The sequence below is a fragment of the Mus pahari genome, chromosome 16 (genome assembly GCF_900095145.1).
Source record: "Mus pahari chromosome 16, PAHARI_EIJ_v1.1, whole genome shotgun sequence".
Lineage (NCBI taxonomy): Eukaryota > Metazoa > Chordata > Mammalia > Rodentia > Muridae > Mus > Mus pahari.
In genome coordinates, this window is record NC_034605.1 from 17683832 (window position 1) to 17689589 (window position 5758).

The window sequence follows — 5758 nt, forward strand, 5'->3', positions numbered from 1 at the left end:
TTCTCCACAACCTCGCCAGCATCTGTTGTCACCTGAATCTTTAATCTTGGCCATTCTGACTGGTGTGAGATGGAATCTCAGGGTTGTTTTGATTTGTATTTCCCTGATCAGCCTGACTTCCTAATAAGCCTTGTGGGCTGTGCTGTCATCATTTACTCATTGATGAAGTCAGAAGTTTCATGAATCAATCATAAAGCCCCTAAACTGGCATCCAAGATTGCAGTGAGTAGAAATTTGGAGACATTTCATATCAAAGCCATAACAGTGGGCTGGGCTCGTTTTCCTGTCTTCTGGCTTTTGTACTCCTGAGGAGAAGACTGTGTTCAGTTTTGTTGTGATTCCCAGTGACGGATGCCTTTTCTCTGGCTCTCTTGAGAAGCCCCCCTCCCCATGTCTATTTCTCCTCACATTCACTCACGAGGTCTTTGCATATTTTTTTTTATCAATTTTGATATAAATCCCACCTACTCTGTAATCATAGTTACTTTCAGAGTCTATTTGATGGTACCTTTCTCCAGATGCCCACCCTCACCCCAATCTCATTTGCGATTTCGGACAGTGGATTACTTAGTATGATGATAGACTGAGGTGATGACAGTTTGCTTCCGTGATGGGGGTCCTCCCACTTCCGGCACTGCTGAGCTGCAGCTCTTCTGCGGTCTGAACTGGAAACATGACTGTCTTCTAGACTTTTGATGAAAGAAACTGGCTTAGGTGATCTCCTTCCAGGCCCCTGGATTCTTGTGTCGCTATGCATTCTTTTCAGCTGTGTGTTCACTCTGGCGTTTGATTCTCAGGATCTGTGGTCTCGTTGGCAAACATCTTCTGGGGGAAAAAAAAGATCAAATGGCGGCCACACTCCTGAGCTTCCCAATTCTTGTAGCTATTTACTAATATTTATTTTATTTTTGTCTGGCATCTCTAGTTACATACAGTGAGGAAACTTGCCTGAGGCAGTTTAATCCACTGTCAGAAGCAAGCATCACACTGTTAAGCTGATGTGAATAAAGAACAGCTTTTCACATGTAGGTACATCTGCTCCCTGAACTTTGCACATGAGAATCTACCCAAGCTTTCTGACATCCTAGGTTAGTACACACAGAGCTAGCTGTGTCCCCTTGAGAGGCTGGACTAGCTGGGCACTGTGGCTGGATGTTCTCGCCCAGAATTGAGAGAGAAGTTCCTCGTGCATACCAATAATCGCAGAAAACACCTTCATCCAAAATCTGAAGTACAGGTTTTGTGGCTGTCACTTTTTATAATTTTTGTAAGCTTGAAACATCAGTCAGACTATTGAAATTAGAGAACCATTTTGTACTCTTATTTACTTATTAGTACCAAGCCATGAATCTCAGCAAAAGATAAATTTAAATTCCATAATTTCAGTTTCCACTCTGGGTAACACAATCCTAAATAATAAGAAATTATTAGTCAGTTGAATGTATTTATCAAAAAATAGAGGGCTGGTGAGATGGCTCAGTGGGTAAGAGCACCCGACTGCTCTTCCGAAGGTCCGGAGTTCAAATCCCAGCAACCACATGGTGGCTCATAACCATCCGTAACAAGATCTGACGCCCTCTTCTGGAGTGTTTGAAGACAGCTACAGTGTACTTACATATAATAAATAAATTTAAAAAAATAAAAATAAATACTACTTTAAAAAAAAAAAATAGAGACCAGTTGTTCCAAAGATGATGCCTGATATACAATCATAGTCTGCTGAAATTTCTAAGAAATAAATTGTGGAATTCTGGATAGTAGTAATCGAAAGAGATGGGAGATGTCTGAGCATATTTAATAGTAATGTAAAATAGGAGCGTTTACAAAAATAGAACTTGTGTAAAAAAAAAAAAAATGTACAGTTGGTCCCAGAGTGGCAGTGGGCCTGGGGAGGTTTCTTAGAAAGGAGATAAATAGACAGACAGACAGACAGACCCTGGCAAAGACAGAGAGCCACAGAAAAGCAGCAGTATACAATCATCAAACAGACATTTTAAGAGAAATAAGGTGCGGGAGGGAGAAGGCCAAAAGTGCATGCAGCAGTGATAGGGTAAGGGAGACGCTGGGACCACTCCTTTTGGGGCAGGAGCATCAGCAAGACATCTTTTAAAAAAGACCACTGCTATGTCAACAGTTCTGTCTCTGTCTGTCTCTGTCTCTGTCTCTGTCTCTCTGTCTGTCTCTCTCTCTCTCTCTCTCTCTCTCTCTCTCTCTCTCTCTCTCACACACACACACACACACACACACACACTTCTCTTGCTCTCTCTTGCTCTCCTTCTCCCAACCACTCCTGACATGCTTTGCTTTGTGAAGGGATAGGAGTAAGTATGAAGGCACTTCATGCTGGAAACTGGCCAGCAGGTGCCTCTCAAGCAGCGGTTCTCAACCTGTGGGTCATGACCCTTTGGGGCAGTGGTTCTCAATCTTACTAACTTTGTGATCCTTTAATACAGCTCCTCATGTTGCAGTGATCCTGAACCATAAAATACATTTTGTTGCTACTTCGTAAGTATAATTTTGCTACAGTTATGAATCCTAATGTAAAATCTGTATTTTTCCAATGATATTAGGGAACCCCTGTGAAGGGAACATTGGACCCACAAAACTATTTTCCTTTTCTTGACTCATTTTCTTCCAGTTAACATATTTTCTGAGTGTTTGAAGTCTAAGAAAACAAGACATTGTTTTACATATTTCAAAGAAATAAATAGCATGGCAAAAACAAAGTCACCCTCTATGTCGACAGATAGAGATCACAGAGCTGCATGAAATAATTCTAAGATATTTCTTCTCTCTTGTTTCATATTAAATGTTTCAAACTTCTGTGCACATTTGCATTTGTTGTAGATTTAGCATACTTTACAAATATTCATCTTCTTAAATCATTTGCTTTTCCCAAGTCAGGCCACCTCCTCTTCTAATGGATTGACAGAGTACTGTGTATAAAGCCCTCTGGGTGTCTTAATTTCTGGTAACATCTTTCCTTACCATTTTCTGGAACTTGTCTGCTACCATTCTGCTCTGTCCTTTGTGGTTTTCTCCAACCCAGTCAATAGCACAGAAACAATGAAGTTTAGGGAGGTCTGGGCTCCAGTCCTCCCTCAAAGTGCCAAGTATCAAAGTACCAAACTGGCAATGAAGTTCTGTTACTTTAATCTTTCCCTGGTGACAAAAAGAAAAAAAAACAAAAAACAGGTTCCTGAATCAACCTCAATGTTGAGTAAGAGAACCTCACCTTCCAGAGTGGAACGTTTGAAGTTAGGCTCTCACTCTAGTTACTTATTTCACCGTCACAGAGAACAGTAGAACTTGATGTGATACAGACAGCTCATGCGCATGCACAACATGGTCCAGTGTGTAGTTTGAAATAAAATTGTGTGATTGCTGTACCTGCTGCTTGGAGTCTGTCAGAGAGTTTTGTTTGTCTGTCCTCCCGCCTTTAAAAAATGCTTTGCACCACTGCTGAACTGCTCTTGCAGAACAGATGTGGTCTTTCTGACAGTTTCTGTCTCTATTGTTGGTTAATTTAGTTATGCTTCCATGTGTAATAGGCGTCTATGGCTTTATTCATTGATTATTGTCCCCAAATCTTTATTATCAACTGCTTCTCCTCTTTCTTAGAAGCAGCCGAATTCATATAATCATGTGTCTCTAGCTGTTTGACACACTGGGTAGAACTCTGTTCTATTGTTTGTGATCTTAAGCCAATCTAAGATATACTATTAAAAATAATGTATGGCCCTTCCCCCTTGAGAAGTGATTCATGAGAATAAAAATCCTGTAAACATACTAAAATTTAAAAAATAGGCTTAATTTATGCAAATGTAAAAATCCTACAGGATACTTTTAGGAAATCATTTTCTTCCATTTATATGTATAACTAAGATAGTCATAAGTTAAGGGTAATTTCCTCTGCTTTCAAAAGCAATGTATTTCATGTGTGAGGGGAGATGCATCTGTGGATCCTTGTTTGTTGTGTTGCATAGAGCATCTAACCAACAGGACCCTAGGCTTGCACATGCTCTGCACTGCCCCAGTCCTAGCCAACTGACCTTCTCAAGTTTAAGTGAAACAAATAGTGCATAACAAATATAACAAATGTGCCTTTAAGATAAATGAGGAGACTTTTTTTTTTTTTTTATTTTATTTTATTTTTTTAAATTTATTTATTATTATTTTCTTTATTTACATTTCAAATGCTATCCCGAAAGTTCCCTATACCCCACACCCGCCCCTGTTCCCCTACCCACCCACTCCCACTACTTGGCCCTGGCCTTCCCTGTGCTGGGTCATATAAAGTTTACAAGACCAAGGGGCCTCTCTTCCCAATGATGGCCGATTAGGCCATCTTCAGCTACATATGCAGCTAGAGACTCGAGCTCAGGGGATACTGGTTAGTTCATATTGTTGTTGCACCTACAGGGTTGCAGCCCCCTACAACTCCTTGGGTACTTTCTCTAGCTCCTCCATTGGGGGGCCCTGTGTTCCATCCAATAGCTGACTGTGAGCATTCACTTCTGTGTTTGCCAGGCACTGGCATAGATGAGGAGACTTTTTATATAATCACAGTATAGAAATGTAATATTGAAGACCTTTATAGGATTTACAGTTGAGTGAAAGAGGCTAATATGCTTTCTATGTAAATAACATCATAAGCCAAATATAATGAACTGAAAATTGGATCTTAGACATGTTCCTAAGCCTCATACACCAAAAGGGCTATGGTTCCCATAATTCAAAGATAGAAATCATATGACTTGAAGAATGGTATATAATTCTAATGGAAAGTCTTACATTACCAGCTGAGTGGCTTCTCTGGCTTTTCTGCCTTTGATGTTCTTATTTAAATATTTGCATTTTAAAATATAAATTGTATTTTATAAATGTCTATCTTCAGGGCTGGTGAGACGGCTCAGTGGGTAAGAGCACCCAACTGCTCTTCCGAAGGTCCGGAGTTCAAATCCCAGCAACCACATGGTGGCTCACAACCATCCGTAACAAGATCTGACGTCCTCTTCTGGAGTGTCTGAAGANAGCTACAGTGTACTTACATATAATAAACAAACAAACAAATAAATTAATAAATAGATAAATAAATAATAAGAAATGTCTATCTTCTTGAATTCATGGGATTTTTCACAAGACCATGTACTCGTTACCTGACTGTGAGGTTGTGTCTTCTGAGGCCTCTGGGTCCCTAAATTTCATATTACAAACTGAAAATATCCCATTCCCTGAATCTCGCTGACCATTGTCCTATCTGTAACTGTTTCCGTGCTAGTAAATAGCAGGTGGTGAGCTGCACTGAGACCCTGATGCAGGGAAGGACTCCAGCCTTCTGTTAAAGGACCAACCTGCCACTAAGCCTTTAACACGTGTCTCTTTCTGGAGAGAACAGATGCATTTGAAGAAGTTAGTATTCATACAATAGCTTTTTACTTATTTTATTGTACTGTGGAAAACCAGCATAGGTCATTATCTCATGTGGATGTTAGATCATGTTATAATGTAACTCAGTGCAGATATCCTACATGTATGCAAGACGCTGTCGTGGTGTACATTCTGAAGTACAATTTAGGCTTTGTCATGCCTGCCAATTGGTGTCCCTTGAAAAAGATGGTCTTGTTTGTTTGTCTTCCCTTTTTTTTTTTTTTTTTTTTTTTTTTTGGCTTTTTCGAGACAGGGTTTCTCTGTATAGCCCTGGCTGTCCTGGAACTCACTTTGTAGACCAGGCTGGCCTCGAACTCAGAAATCCACC

General features: G+C 40.1%; 1 pseudogene; it reads right to left on the minus strand.

Moving 5' to 3' along the window:
* Window positions 1-774: 774 nt before the first annotated feature.
* Window positions 775-5758, minus strand: part of LOC110334256 — a 67498-nt pseudogene continuing 62514 nt past the window's right edge.